Source organism: Mus caroli, unplaced genomic scaffold, assembly GCF_978045245.1.
Source record: "Mus caroli unplaced genomic scaffold, Mus_caroli_1 scaffold_18, whole genome shotgun sequence".
Classification (NCBI taxonomy): Eukaryota; Metazoa; Chordata; class Mammalia; order Rodentia; family Muridae; genus Mus; species Mus caroli.
This window is the reverse complement of record NW_028227273.1, coordinates 55,028,116-55,045,041: the sequence shown is the minus strand read 5'-3', so window position 1 is coordinate 55,045,041 and position 16,926 is coordinate 55,028,116. Positions and strand designations below refer to the sequence as shown.

The 16,926-nt window shown below is 36.3% G+C and overlaps 1 non-coding gene across 1 annotated transcript; it reads right to left on the bottom strand.

Annotated features, from left to right (window-relative positions):
• Positions 1-1,371: 1,371 nt before the first annotated feature.
• LOC115029815 (U6 spliceosomal RNA) lies at positions 1,372-1,478 on the bottom strand. The gene has a single exon (XR_003835373.1). It is a non-coding gene; the product is annotated as a U6 spliceosomal RNA (small nuclear RNA).
• Between the last annotated feature and the right edge of the window lie 15,448 nt (positions 1,479-16,926).

The window sequence follows — 16,926 nt, the reverse complement described above, 5'->3', positions numbered from 1 at the left end:
ATTTTTGTTTCTGTTGAGGCCTGTTTTGTGACCAATTATATGGTCAATTTTGGAGAAGGTCCAGTGAGGTGCTGAGAAGAAGGTATATGCTTTTGTTTTATGATAAATTGTTCTGTAGATATCTTTTAAGTCCATTTGTTTCATAACTTCTGTTAGTTTCACTGTGTCCCTGTTTAGTTTCTGTTTCCACTATCTGTCCATTGATGAAAGTGGTGTGTTGAAGTCTCCCACTATTATTGTGTGAGGTGCAATGTGTGCTTTGAGCTTTACTAAAGTGTCTTTAGTGAATGTGGCTGCCCTTGCATTTAGGACATAGATATTCAAAATTGAGAGTTCCTCTTGTAGGATTTTACCTCCAAGTGTCCATCCTTGTCTTTTTTGATAACGTTGGGTTGGAAGTTGATTTTATTCGATATCACAATGGCTATTCCAACTTGTTTCTTCAGACCATTTGCTTGGAAAATTGTTTTCCAGCCTTTCACTCTGAGGTAGTGTCTGTCTTTTTCCCTGAGATGAGTTTCCTGTAAGCAGCAGAATGTTGGGTCCTGTTTTTGTAGCCAGTCTGTTAGTCTATGTCTTTTTATTGGGGAATTAAGTCCATTGATATTAAGAGGTATTAAGGAAAAGTCATTGTTGCTTCCTTTTATTTTTGTTGTTAGAGTTGGCATTCTGTTCTTGTGGCAGTCTTCTTTAAGTTCGTTGAGGGATTACTTTCTTGCTTTTTCTAGGGTGTGATTTCTGTCCTTGTATTGTCTTTTTCCTGTTATTATCATTTGAAGGGCTGTATTCGTGGAAAGATAATTTGTGAATTTGGTTTTGTTGTGGAATACTTTGGTTTCTCCATCTATAGTAATTGAAAGTTTGACCGGGTTAGTAACCTGGGCTGGCATTTGTGTTCTCTTAGTGTCCTTATAACATCTGTCCAGGTTCTTCTGGCTTTCATAGTCTCTGGTGAAAAGTCTGGTGTAATTCTAATAGGCCGGCCTTTATATGTTACTTGACCTGTCTCCCTTACTGCTTTTTATATTCTATCTTTATTTAGTGCATTTGTTGTTCTGATTATTATTTGTCGGGAGGAGTTCCTTTTCTGGTCCAGTCTATTTGGCGTTCTGTATGCTTCTTGTATGATCATGGGCATCTCTTTCTTTAGGATTGGGAAGTTTTCTTCTATTATTTTGTTGAAGATATTTGCTGGCCCTTTAAGTTTAAAATCTTCATTCTAATCAACTCCTATTATCCGTAGGTTTGGTCTTTTCATTGTGTCCTGTATTTCCTGGATGTTTTGAGTTAGGATCCATTTGCATTTTGTATTTTCTTTGATTGTTGTGCCGATGTTCTCTATGGAATCTTCTGCACCTGAGATTTTCTCTTAAAAATAGGGAACACATCACAAATTTGTGTGTCATCCTTGCCCAGGGGCCATGCTAATCTTCTCTATATCGTTCCAATTTTTGTATATGTGCTGCCGAAGCAAGCACAGTGTTTTAATTATGTTTAGGTGTGTCTGGTATCCAAGATCTCTCTAATACTTTTAACACGAGGGGTTGGATTTTTGCAAATGCCTTTTCATTAATCAAACAAGATGATCAAGTCCTCATTTTCTTCCAGATTGTTATATGATGAATTTTATTTTGAATTTTTGTATATTGACCCATCCCTTAATCTCTGTGGTGAAGCCTACTTTATAATGATGGATGACACTTTTGATACTTTCCTTAATTCAGTTTGGAAGTATTAATTTGATTATGTTTTCCATAAATATTCATGAGAGAAATCAGTCTTAAGTTTTCTTTTTCTGTTGAAACATTGTGTGGTTTAGGAGTCAGGGTGACTGTGGCCTCATAGAATGAGTTTGGTAGTGTTCCTTCTATTTCTATTTTGGGGTATAATTCAAAGATTATTGGTATTAGCACTTCTTTGAAAGTTTAGTAATATTCTGCACTAAAACCATGTGAACCTAAGCTTGTTTTGGCTGGGAGAGTTTTAATGACCGCTTGTATTTCTTTGGGGATTATAGGGTTATTTAAATTGTTTGACTGATCTTCATTTAACTTTTCAAAGTGTTACATGTCTAGAAAAATAATACATTTCATTAACAATTTCCAATTTTGTGGAACATAAGCTTTTGAATAAGAGGCAATAATTATTTGAATTTTCTCAGTGTTGGTTGTGCTATCTTCCTTTTCATTTCTGATTTCGATTATTTGAATATTGTCTCTAAATCTTTTGATTACTTTCATCAAGGGTTAGACTATCTTATTTACATTCTCACAGAACAAACTCTTGGTTTTGTTGATTTTGTTTTCTTTGTTTCTAATTGAATGATTTCAGTACTGAATTTGATTATTTCTTCCTTGCCTTCTAATTCTCTTTAATTTGCTTTCTCCTATTTTCCCTCTATAGTGTTCAGTTACTGGTTTCTGAAATTTCTAAATTCTTTATGTAGTCATTAGTGGGTAGAATGTATCTATTACCACTGCTTTCATTATGTCCCCAAAATTTTGATATGTTGTGACTTCTTTTTAATTTAATTCTGGAAAAAACTTTAATTTATTACTTTATTTCTTTCCTGACCCAGAGATCATTGACTACAGAGTTGGTCAATTTTCTTGAGTGTTTAGTGTTCTGGTGTTTCTGTTGTTAAAGTCTAGATTTAATCCAAAGTGGTCTAATAAAATACAAGTCATCATTTCAATCACATCATTTGTGACTGACTATATGATCAATCTTAATTAAGAATTCATGAGTTCCACACAATATGTACGCACTGATAAGTGGATATTAGCCCAAAACTTAGGATACCCAAGATATAAGATACAATTAGCTAAAAACATGAAACTCAAGAAGAATGAAGACCAAAGTGTGGACAGTGTGCCCCTTCTTAGATTTGGGAACAAAACACCCATGGAAGGAGTTACAGAGACAAAGTTTGGAGCTGTGAAGAAAGGATGGACCATCCAAAGACTGCCATATTCAGGGATCCACCCCATAATCAGCTTTCAAACGCTGACACCATTGCATACACTAGCAAGGTTTTGCTGAAAGGACCCAGATATAGCTGTCTCTTGTGTGACAAGGCTGGGGCCTAGCAAACACAGAAGTGGATGCTCACAGTCAGCTATTGGATGGATCACAGGGCCCCTAATGGAGGAGGTAGAGAAAGTACCCAAGGAGCTAAAGGGATCTGCAACCCTATAGGTAGAACAACATTATGAACTAACCAGTACCCCGGAGCTCTTGACTCTAGCTGCATATGTATCAAAAGATGGCCTAGTCGGCCATCACTAGAAATAGAGGCCCATTGGACACACAAACTTTATATGCCCCAGTACAGGGGAATTCCAGGGCCAAAAAAATGGGAATGGGTGGGTAGGGATTTGAGGGGAGGTATGGGGGACTTTTGGGATAGCATTGGAAATGTAATTGAGGAAAATATGTAATAAAAATATTAAAAATTAAAAAAAAAGAAATACAGCTGAAATCAATGTTAAATAAAACATTTTTTATTTATTTATTTTTTTTATTATTTATTTATTTATTATTCCTGTTTTTTTTTCACTGTTTTTTTTTATTACATATTTTCCTCAATTACATTTCCAATGCTATCCAAAAAGTCCCCCATACCGCCCCCCACTTCCCTACCCTCCCATTCCCATTCTTTTGGCCCTGGCATTCCCCTATATTGGGGCATATAAAGTTTGCAAGTCCAATGGGCCTCTCTTTCCAGTGATGGCCGACTAGGCCATCTTTCGATACATATGCAGCTAGAGACAAGAGCTCCGGGGTACTGGTTAGTTCATCATGTTGTTCCAACTATAGGGTTGCAGATCCCTTTAGCTCCTTGGGTACTTTCTCTAGCTTCTCCATTGGGAGCCCTGTGATCCATCCAATAGCTGACTGTGAGCATCCACTCCTGTGTTTGCTAGGCCACTGCATAGTCTCACAAGAGACAGCTATCTTTGGGTCCTTTCAGCAAAATCTTGCTAGTGTATGCAATGGTGTCAGCGTTTAGAAGCTGATTATGGGATGGATCCCTGGATACGGCAGTCTCTAGATTGTCCATCCTTTCATCACAGCTCCGAACTTTGTCTCTGTAACTCCTTCCCTGGGTGTTTTGTTCCCAATTCTAAGAAGGGGAACAGTGTCCACATTTTGGTCTTCATTCTTCTTGAGTTTCATTCGTTTAGCAAATTGTATCTTATATCTTGGGTATCCTAAGTTTTGGGCTAATATCCACTTATCAGTGAATACATAGACTAACAAACTGGCTACACAATCAAGACCCAACATTTTGCTGCTTACAAGAAACTCATCTCAGAGAAAAAGATAGACACTACCTCAGAATGAAAGGCTGGAAAACAATTTTCCAAGCAAATGGTCTGAAGAAACAAGCTGGAGTAGCCATTCTAATATCAGATAAGATTGACTTCCAACCCAAAGTCATCAAAAAAGACAGGGAGGGGCACTTCATACTCATCAAAGGTAAAATCCTCCAAGAGGAACTATCAATCCTGAATATCTATGCTCCAAATACAAAGGCAGCCTCATTCATTAAAGAAACTTTAGTAAATCTCAAAGCACACATTGCACCTCATACAATAATAGTGGGAGACTTCAACACACCACTTTCACCAATGGACAGATCATGGAAACAGAAACTAAACAGGGACACAGTGAAACTAACAGAAGTTATGGATCAAATGGATCTGGCAGATATCTACAGAACATTTTACCCTAAAACAAAAGGATACACCTTCTTCTCAGCACCTCATGGTACCTTCTCCAAAATTGACCACGTAATTGGGCACAAAACAGGACTCAACAGATACAAAAACATTGAAATTGTCCCATGCATCCTATCAGATCACCATGGACTAAGGCTGATCATCAATAACAAAATAAATAATAGAAAGCCAACATTCACGTGGAAACTGAACAACACTCTTCTCAATGATACCTTGGTCAAGGAAGGAATAAAGAAAGAAATCAAGGACTTTTTAGAGTTCAATGAAAATGAAGCCACAACATACCCCAACTTATGGGACGCAATGAAAGCATTTCTAAGAGGAAAACTCATAGCTCTGAGTGCCTCCAAAAAGAAACTAGAAAGAGCACACATTAGCAGCTTGACAACACACCTAAAAGCACTAGAACAAAAGGAAGCAAATTCACCCAAGAGGAGTAGACGGCAGGAAATAATCAAACTCAGGGGCGAAATCAATCAAGTGGAAACAAGAAGAACTATTCAAAGAATCAACCAATCAAGGAGCTGGTTCTTTGAGAAAATCAACATTTTTTATTAAAAACCACAACAACAACAACAAAAAGAATTCATGAGTTCATTGGAAGATATATTCCTTGGTATTGTGTGAAATGTTCTATAGATTTGCTTAGTAGCTTTAATTCAAAATGTCTGTTAGTTTCATTATTTTACTGTTTAGTTTTTGTGGGAATAACATGTCAATTTGTGACAGTACTTTGTTGAAGGCTACCACTATTAATATCTGGTGATAATGGGCAATTTATCGTTTAACAATGTTCCTTTTGAAAATGTGTAGCAGAGATGTTCAGAATAGAGATATCATTTTCTTTGATATTCCCTTTGATGAGTAAGAATTATCTTTTCCCTTTCTTTTTTCATTTTGATTGGCTGAAAATGTATTTTATTAGATAGAAGACTGGCTGCTTCAAGTTGCTTCTTGGGTCCCTTTGCTTGAATTTTTTTTCTCTAATCCTTTACAATGAGGTAATATCTCTCTTTATTGCTGTGTTGTGTTTACAAAATTCAACTGAATGTTTAATCCTGTTTTTCCATCCATTCTCTTGGCCTGGGTCTTAAGAGCTTCTTGGCCATTCAAGATTCCTTAGTTGAGAATTCTATATTCTCCTCTCCTCTCTCTTTTCTCTAATGTTTCCTCCCACCTCTTTCTCTCTCTCTGCCTTCTCTCTTTTCCTCTGCATTTCTATAATAAAGTTCTAAAACCATAGAATGTCTCTTAAAGGCCCACTTTGCTTGGAGGATGGGGCAGGCTTTCTCCTAATGAGCAGTTTCTTTCTTTCTTTCTTTCTTTTTTCTTTTTCTTTTAAGGGTTTCTGAAGTACTTTTTACATATTTTTTTATTTGATATTTTCTTTATATACATTTCGAATGCTATCCTGAAAGTTTCCTATAAAACCCCTCTGCCCTGTTCCTCTACTCACCCAAGTCCGGCTTCTTGGTCCTGGCATTCCCCTGTACTGGGGAATATAAAGTTTGCAATACCAAGGGGCTACTCTACCCAGTGATGGCCAACTATGCCATCTTCTGCTACATATGCTGCTAGAGATATGAGCTCTGAGGGTACTGGTTAGTTTATATTGTTGTTCCACCTAGAGGGTTGCAGACCCTTTCAACTCCTTTGGTGTTTTCTCTAACTTTGCCACTGGGGGCCCTGTGTTCCATCTTATAGATGACTGTGAGCATCCACGTCGGTATTTTCCTGGCACTGACATAGCCTCATAAGAGACAGCTATAACAGGGTCCTTAGAAGCTCTTCCTGTGCTCCAGTCAAGAACCATTGTGCTCAATCTCACTGGTGTTGGGAACCTCTTCCTTCATCCCTCTCTCCTATAACCCTGGGGCTTTAGCAAGGTAGCTCCAGGAATCCCAGGTAGGGTTGCCCATTGGCCACCCCCTGAAGAGTGGGATAGAGGAATACCCACACAGGGATAAATGGAAGGTAGTTAGCAGCCCTACCACGTCTGACAGACTAGAGGATAGGGAAAACTCTGGCGGAGTATGGGTCTTTTCCTTCCCCCTCTTCCTCAGGACCCCTTTTTCATTCCCACAGGTTGTCAACTTGTCCTTTTGACAATTCCCATTGCCTTACAAAAGATTTTCAGTCTCATGAGTTCCCATTTGTCAGTTTTGATCCTAGATCCTGAGCCATTGATATTATGTTCAGGAAGTTTTACACTGCAACTATGTGCTTGAGTCTCTTTCCCACAAATTCTTCTATTAGATTCAGCATATCTGTTTTTATGTAAAACTCTTTGATCCACTTACACTTAAGCTTTGTACAAGAAGATAAAAACTGAATTAACTTGCATTCTTCTATATGCAGACCTCCAGTTAGACCAGCACCATTTGTTGAAAATGCTTTCTTTTACCCACTGCATGGTTTGGGCTTTTTTGTCAAAGTTCAAGTTACCATATGTGTGTAGGTTTTTTCTGTGTATTCTATTCCATTACCTGTCTGTTTTTTTTACCAATAACATGTAGTTTTTATCACTACTGCTCTGAAATACAGCTTAAGGTCAGCAATGATGATTCACCCAGTACTTTTATTTCCTTTATTCTTTCCTCCATTCCTGTCTCTCTTTCATTGTTCTTTCTTCTTTTCTTTCTTTCTTTCTTTCTTTCTTTCTTTCTTTCTTTCTTTCTTTCTTTCTTTCTTTCTTTCTTTTCTTTCTTTTCTTTCTTTTCTTTCTTTTCTTTCTTTTCTTTCTTTCTTTCTTTCTTTCTTTCTCTCTCTCTCTCTCCCTCTTTCTTTCTTTCTTTCTTTCTTTCTTTCTTTCTTTCTTTCTTTCTTTCTTTCTTTCTCACTCTCTTTCTTCTTTTCATTACTTTTAAGTTTTTTACTAGATATGATATTTATTTGCATTTCAAATATTATCCCTTTCCAAGTTTCCACTCCAGAAAACACTGTTCCATTTTCCCTTCCCTTGCATCTGTGAATGTGCTCACCCACCCACCACCCTTCCCTGTCATTCTCCTACACTGGTACAGATATCTTACTCATGGATCATCTTCAAAACTCAAATGATTTTATTTTTTTATTAACCTTTCAGTATTTTTTAATAAATGTAGTATCTGCTTTATTTACTCACTTTCATCTAGTTATTCATATATACCACTCATTAAAATTTTATTAAGGAAGTAAACAAAAATATGCAAACATTTACTTGTGCCAGCCTTGACTCTGATAAAGATGATATGTAAGCTATAGGCTTTACTGACTTGTCAGTTGTGTGTGAGAAATAGGAACAGAATTCCTAGTATCTTTCTAGTCATGTCTAGTACTTTTCTTCAAAAGGAAAATTTGCGAAGGAAAAAATTACAAATATTTGACCATAGCTTTTCACTCAAACATATATTAAAAAGCTGCCCTCTGAGAGGCTCTGCCAGCATCTGACTATTACAGATGCCGATACTCACAGCCAAATTTGGGCTGAGTCTCCCCAGACTCAGTGGGATAGTTAGGGGAAGAACTGAAAGAGATAAAGAGAATTGCAACCTCATAGAAAGAACAACAATATCAACAAATCGGACAACCCAGAGCTTCCAAGGATTAAACCATCAAAAAAAATATATGTATGGGTACATGGCTTCAGCTACATACATAGTAGAGGATTACCTTAACTGGCATCAATGGGAGAAGAGACCCTTGGTCCTGTGAAGGCTTTATGCCCCAGCATAGATCAATGCTAGAGGAGTGAGATGGGAGTGCGTGTGTGGGATGAAAGTAGCACCTCTTATAGGCAAAAGGATGAGGGAATGTAATGGGTGTTTTGCAGAAGGGAGACTGGGAATGGGGACAACATTTGAAATGTAAGGAAATAAAATAACCAATAAAATTTAATAAAATAATTAAAAATACAATTTACAAAGCACAATTTAAATAATATCTAGGTGATATCATATCTCTCTTCCTTTTTATGAACATTTAATTCAATTTAAGGTCCTTTTATGTTCTTTCTTTTTTTCTTTCTTTTTTTTTTAATGTCGAGACCTGTAGAACTGTATGCTATCTCCACAATAAGCTTCATGTTCATAAAATTGGTGTATTTTAATGGACATATATGACAATACATCATGATTTTTATGCTATATAGGCACTTCTAAAAGTGACATCATCTCTAATAAATATTCAATTTCAGATTTATCCCCCTCAAAACTGAAGGCAAAAGCCCATTGGAACTCTGAGCATTTACAAATTTTATGATATATCAGTGTGTATACATATTTAAATTCTTCAAACTCTAAAAAATGATGCACAAGATCCATTGTGTAGCATTGTTTTAAGTTAGCATCAATGAACAAATCTGGGTTCTTAAGGCAACATATGGTATTTCTATAGTCATTATAATTTCTCAAAATCCTGTGGAAGCTTCTTGTCTGGAATTATATTTTTTAATCTTATAGTAAGTTCCAGATTGGAGTCCTTTGAGGGTTTCTGATTTTCATTCGAAGATTCTTTCAACCTCTGTTTGTGGTCTCTAAGTATCTAATTATTCAGTCTCTTCTTCCTCCAAGTCATTGATATTCTGACTTCTTTCCAAAGATGGCATACAAAAATGTAATCACTGCAAAAGCACATATATTTATTCTGATAAGGAAAGCAAGATCATATAGAATCCAGATGCAATGTATTATTGTCAATTCAAAATATAGAAACTATTTTTTATATAATTTTAAAACTTCTTCCTAAAGACTTTATTTTCTTATATTTATATTAAATATGTCTTACTATAACCTTTATGCTTAACTTTCTTTCTCTTATATTGTTCTTTAAACTTAATACCTTATCAGTTTAGACTCTTGGGATGTTTTGGTTTGTACTTTTGCTGCATAAGGCCCTCCCCAGATATTCACATAGCTCAGGGTGTCATGCTTGTCATTTTGCCAGACCTAACCATGCTTCTGTAAATTGTTATGCTTCTAGTAGTCTTTAGAATTTCACCCCAGTGAGTGGCTGAGTCGATTTGTGGGTAAACATCCTCACAGAAGCAGTGGGAGGGCGATTGGATAAGAGTACCAGGGGGCTGGGGGGGTTGTAAAAGGGTTAGGGTAAATAAAGAAAACATCCAATAAAAAAACAGATAAAATTATACAGGGAAAAAATTGTTCTGCATTCTTAGTCATCATGGAAATGACAATCAGCATGATACAGACATTTTATGCCTGTGAGGATGGTTAAGATCAATAAAACCAATGAAAGCTAATGCTGTGGAGAATGTTAAGTAAGGGGAACTTTCATCTATTGATGGTGGAAAGGCATGCTTTAGCAGTCTCTATGGAAATCATTGTGGCAGTTCCTCAGTAAACAGGGAATAGTTCTACGTGAAGATCCAGTGATTATACTTTTGGGGATAAATCTTAGGCATAGAGGATGAAGATCCTTAAAAAAGAAATATTTCCTCAATTATATCCATTGCTTCTCTATCCATAAAATTGAAAAATTTGAAACAGCCTGGATGCCCAAAATGTAGTAATAGGTAAAGTAAATGTAGAACATTTACATAATTTAATATTACTCAGTTGTCAATAAACTCAGGAAATAAACTGGTAAATGGATGGCGTTTACAAAATTATCCTGGATAAAATAAATCAGACCCAACTGAAACACACACATGGTATTTACTTGCTTATATTTTTATGGTAGATATTAAATATTCAATAGTATACAATTTTTATTATCAGTAAGATTAGGTATAGAGTAAGTGAATATGGGGTAGGTAGGAAAGGATCACCCTCAGCAGGTGATTTAGAATATATAGTTATAAGAATATATAATTATAATTATATATAATTATGAGCAGGGTGGAGGAGAATGTTTAAGGAGGATCATAGTGAAAGCAGAAGAAATAGGGTGGTAATGGAAAAAATATGAAGAGACATAACTAACACTAAGCACCATTTCAAGGATCACATGGAGATCTACTATAGTCAGAGGTACTTAAAATATATATAAATATGAAAGAAGTGAAAAAAAAGAACATTTTATAAGAGGGGAAACAAAAACACAACTAAACATTTCTCAGTATCAAATTAGACACCCAGTATCTGAGCAGTCCAACTCAGTCAGTCAACATGGGCACAAGGGCAAGTGTGAGAATTGATAAGAAAAATACAAGTAGAGTAACATAACATTATACCAGCCTGTTCTGAGGCTGAATTGGCTTTATTTTTTTGCCAGTCTGCTTTTAAATCAATCTATGTACATCCAAAGAATAAAGTCAGTTCTCAGATCAAACACCAATTGATCAAACAAAGCAAAGAACAAAGAAATCACACCAGGCAGTAATCAAACAAATCAATAAACAAAGTCCTCCAGTCAATGGGTCTGGGGGCTTCTCAGGATTACCAAGGAAAAAGTCACACATTCCTTGGCTCTGTTTACTTTGATCTTTGCATCAGTCCAAATGTGAATATTCTTATCTTAGGTTGCTTCCTTGAGCCCAGTGACAAGTACTTGCCAAATTTCTAAAAGCAGTACCAAAAATTCTCCACATAGGTCCCTAAACCTGAGGCCAACACTTACATTTCTCTGAATTTTGTGAACATTCATTTGTGACTAACTGAAGCCTGCCTTCAACACCAGTGACTAATGTCCACAGGAATAGATAATATTCCACAATCTAAAATGTGGAAATGTAAATTCCAAGCCAGCTACAAATCATTTGATATACAGTGTTGACCTGACTGTAAAATACTCTGTTTCAGAAGCAGAAAAAACATTGTAGGAATATCCAACAACAACCAGATTCCTAGAGAACACCAACATCTTTGGACCACATAAGAAAATTACTTGTCACCTACTGATCTAAGAAATAAACATAAGAAAAAAAAGAATATTAAAAACTACAAGGAAAAAGGCCAAGAAACATAAAAGATAGACATATTAGAATTTTATCTAGAATCTCCAGAGAGATCAGAAGAGCCTGGGCACAGGTTTTGAGACTATAAAGGAAAACATATGTCTGCAAATTATTTTACCCAGCAAAAAAGTTATAAAACCATGGATGGAGAGAATAAGATATTCAACGACAAAACCAAATGTAATCAATATCCATTCACAAATCCAATACAACAGTAGATACTAGTAGGAACACAATAACCAAGAAATTTAAGTATATCATCAGGATACAGAAAATAAAGAATTCCATACCAGCAAATACAAATGAAAAGAAGCACACACACACACACACACACACACACACTCACACACACACACGCACAGAGAGAGAGAGAGAGAGAGAGAGAGAGAGAGAGAGAGAGAGAGAGAGAGAGAGAGAGAGAGAGAAACAGACACACAGATATACAGACACACACGCAGGCTCAGTACCACTAACAGCTTCCAAATAAAGGAATTCCAGTCAAATTTTCATACATAGAGGTAGAAAGAGTAATTTACAAATACATCGGGAAAAAAAAGCACCCTAGGATAGAGAAAACTATTCTCAACAATAAAAGAATTTCTGTAGGAATCACCATCCCCAAGCTAAAGCTGTACAACAGAGCAATTGTGATAAAAATTGGATGGTATTGGTACAGTGACAGGAAGGTACATCAATAAAATAGAACTGAAGACCCAGAAATGAACCTACACACGTATGGTCACTTGATCTTTGACAAATGACCTAAAACCATCCAGTGGAAAAAAAAGAAAGCTCTTTCAACAAATGATGATGGCTCAAATGTTGTTTAGAATATAGAAGAATGCAAATTATTGATTTTTATTTCCCTGTATAAATCTCAAGTCCAAGTGAATCAAGGGATTCCACATAAAACCAGATACACTTAAACTAAAAGAAGAGAAAGTGGAAAAGAGCCTCGAGCACATTGGCAAGTTAAAAATTTCCTGACACAGAACACCAATAGCTAATGCTATAAGATGAAGAATAGAGAAATGGGACCTCATAAAAGTGTAAAGTTATGAAAGGGAAAAAACACTGTCAATAAGATATAACAGCAAGCAAGAAATTTGGAAAAGATCTTTACCAACCCTACATCTGATAGAGGGCTAATATGCCATATATACCAAGATGTTAGAATCCTGAAAACTGAATAGCCCTATTCAAAAATGGGGCACAAGTTAAACAAAAAATTCTCAATTGAGGAATACCAAATGACTGAGAAGATCCTGAAGAAAAGTTCAATATTGTTAGTCCTCAGTGAAATGAAAACCAAAAACAACACTGAGATTGTACCTCACACCAGTCAGAATGACTAAGATCAAAAACACAGATGACAGCAGATTCTGGAGAGGGTGTGCACAAAGAAGATCACCCCTCTATTGTTGGTGGGATTACAAGATGTTACAACCATTCTGGAAATTAGTTTGGCAGTTCATCAGAAAATTGGACATAGTACTATCAGAGGATTCAGCAATACTACCCCTGGGTATACACCTAAAAGATGCTTCAACATGTAATAAGGACACTGGTTTCACTATGTTCATAGCAGCTTTATTTAAAATAGCCAGAAGCTGGAAAGAACGCTGATATCCCTCAAAAGAGGAATGAATTCAGAAATTGTGGTACATTTACTAAGCTATTAAAACAATAAAATCAATGAATTTCTGAAAGTCTTTGGCAAATGGATAGATATTCAGGGTTTTTAATATTTACATAGTTATCATGCCATACAAATATCTTTTGTGTTTTACTTTTTTGCTGTTGTTTTTTTTTTGTTTGTTTTTTATTAGATATTTTCCTCATTTACATTTCACATGCTATACAAAAGTCCCCAATATCCTCTACCTGTCCTGCTCCACAACCCACCCACTCCTGCTCCTGGCAACAACATTCCCCTGTACAGGGTCATATGATATTCTCAAGAGCAAGGGCCTCTCATCCCATTGATGACCAACTAGGACACCCTCTGCTACACATCCAACTACAGACACAGTTCTTGAGGGTACTGGTTAGTTTATATTGTTGATCCTCATATATGGTTGAAGACCTCTTTGGCTCCTTGGGTACTTTCTCTAGCTCCTTCATTATGGGCCCTGTGTTCCATCCAATAGATGATGGTGAGCATCCACTTCTGTATTTGCAAGGCAATGGCATAACTTCTGAAGAGATAGCTATTATCAAGGTCTTGCCAGCTAAATCTTGCTATCATATGCAATAGTGTCTGGGTTTGGTGGTTGTTTATGGGTGGATCCCATGGTGGGGCAGTCTCTTGATGGTCCTTTCTTCCTTCTGCTCTGAACTTTGTAACTCCCTCCATGGATATTTTTTTCCCATTCTAAAGAAGAATGAAGTATCCATACTTCCATATCCATACTTCATTCTTTCTTCTTGAGTTTTATGTGTTTTGCAAATTGTATCTTGGGTAGTCTAAGTTTCTGGGTTAATATCCGCTTATCAGTAAGTACATTTCATGTGTGTTCTTTAGTGATTGGATTACCTCACTCAGGATGTCCATATACATCCATTAACCTAAGAGTTCATATATACATTGTTTTAATTGCTGAGTAGTAGTACTATATTGTATCCATTCCTCTGTTGAAAGATATCTGGGTTCTTTCCAGCTTCTTATTTTCATAAGTAAGGCTGCTATGAACATAGTGGAACATATGTCCTTATTACAAGTTGGAACATCTTCTGACTATAATCCCAGTAGATGGATTGCTGGAACTTGTGGCAGTACTATGCCCAATTTTCTGAGGAACCACCAAACTGCTTTCCACCATGGTTGAACCAGCTTGCAATGCTACCAAGAAAGGAGGAGTGTTCTTCTTTGTTTACATCCTCATCAGCATCTGCTGTCACCTGAATTTTTTTTCTTATCCATTCTTACTGGTGTGAGGTGGAATCTCAGGGTTGTTTTGATTTGTATTTCCCAGATGTTTTAGGATTTTGAACATTTTTTAGTTGCTTCCCAGCCATTTTCAGTTGAGAATTTTTTGTTTAGCTCTATACCCCATTTCTTAATAGGGTTATTTCATTTTCTGGAGTCCATTTTCTTTTTCTTGCTTTCCTTTTTTTTTTTTTTTTTTTTTTTTTGAAACAGGATTTACCTGTGCAGCCCTGGCTGTCCTGGAACTCATTCTGTAGATGATGCATGCCTCAAACTCAGAAATCTGCTTGCCTCTGCCACCCAAGTGCTGGCATTAAAGGCATGCACCATCATTGCTCTGCTGGTGTCCATTTACTTGAGTTCTTTATATATGTTGGATATTAGTCCCCTATCTGATTTAGGATTGGTAAAGACCCTTTCCCAATCTGTTGGTAGCCTTTTTGTCTTATTGACAGTGTCTTTTGCCTTAGAGAAGCTTTGCAGTTTTATGAGGTCCCATTTGTATATTCTTGATCTTACAGCACAAGCTATCGCTGTCCTGTTTAGGAATTTTCAACCTGTGCCCATATCTTCTAGGCTTTTCTCCGCTTTCTCCTCCCTAAGTCTCAGTGTCTCTGGTTTTATGTGAAGTTCCTTGATCCACTTAGATTTGAGCTTTGTACAAGGAGATGAAAATGGATCAATTCACATTCTTCTACATGATAACATCCAGTTGTGCCAGCACCATTTGTTGAAAATGCTGTCTTTTTTCCACTGGATGGTTTTAGCTCCCTTGTCAAAAATCAAGTGACCATAGGTGTGTGGGTTCATTTCTGGGTATTCATTTCTATGCCATTGATCTACCTGTTTGTTGCTGTACTACTACCATGCAGTTTTTTATCAAATTGCTCTGTAGTATAGCTTGAGGTCAGGCATGGTGATTCCCCCATTGGTTCTTTATTGTTGGGAATAGTTTTTGCTATCCTAGGTTTTTTTGTTATTCCAGATAAATTTACAAATTGCCCTTTGTAACTCAGTGAAGAATTGAGTTGGAATTTTGAAGTGGATTGCATTGAATCTGTAGATTGCTTTTGGCAATATAGCCATTTTGATTATGTTAATCCTGCCAATCCTTGAGCATGGGAGATCTTTCCTTCTTCTGAGATCTTCTCAATTACTTTCTTCAGAGATTTGAAGTCCCTATCATACAGATCTTTCATGTCCTTAGTTAGAACACCAAGGTATTTTATATTATTTGTGACTTTTGTGAAGGATGGTGTTTCCCTAATTTTTTCTCATCCTGTTTACCCTTTGTGTAGAGAAAGGCCACTGAGTTGTTTGAGTTAATTTTACATCTAGACACTTCATTGAAGATGTTTATAAGGTTTATGAGGTCCCTGATGGAATTTTTAGGGTCACTTATATATACTATCATATCATCTGCAAATAGTGATATATTGTGTTCATCCTTTCCAATTTGAATCTCCTTGATCTCCTTTTGTTGTGGAATTGCTCTGGCTCGTACTTCAAGTACTATATTAAAAAAGTAGGGAGAATGTGGGCAGCCTTTTCTAGGCCCTGATGTTAATGGCATTGCTTCAAATATCTCTACATTATGTTTAGGTATGGGCCTTGAATTCCTGACCTTACAAAGACTTTTATAATGAATGGCTTTTGGATTTTCTCAAATGCTTTCTCGGCATCTAATGAGATCATCATGTCATTTTCTTGTCGTTGAGGTTATTTATATAGTGGATTACTTTGATGGATTTTCATATATTAAACCATCCCTGCATTCCTGGAATGAAGCCTATCTGAACATGATGGATGATCATTTTGATGTGTTCTTGGATTTGGTAAGCAAGAATTTTATTGAGTAATTTTGCATCAATATTCATAAGGGGAATTGGTATGAAGTTCTCTTTCTTTTTTGGGTCTTTATGTGGTTTAGGTTTCAGAGTAATTGTGGCTTCATAAAATGAATTGGGTAGAATACCTTCTGTTTCTTTGTTGTGGAATAGTTTGAGGGAATTGGAATTAGGTCTTTGTTGATGGTCTAATAGAACTCTGCACTAAACCCATCTGGTCCTGTTTTTTGTTTTTTTTTGTTTGTTTGTTTTATTATTATTATTATTTTGGATAAAATGTTCTGTAGATATCCATTAAATCCATTTATTTCATAACTTCTGTTGCTTTCCAGGATCTTTCCTTTGATGAGATTGGGGTATTGAAGTCTGCCACTATTATTGTGTGACATGCAATGTGTGCTTTGAGCTTTACTAAAATTTCTTTAATGACTATGGCTGCCCTTGCATTTGGAGCATAGATATTCAGAATTGAGATTTCATCTTGCAAGATTTTACCTTTGATATGTATGA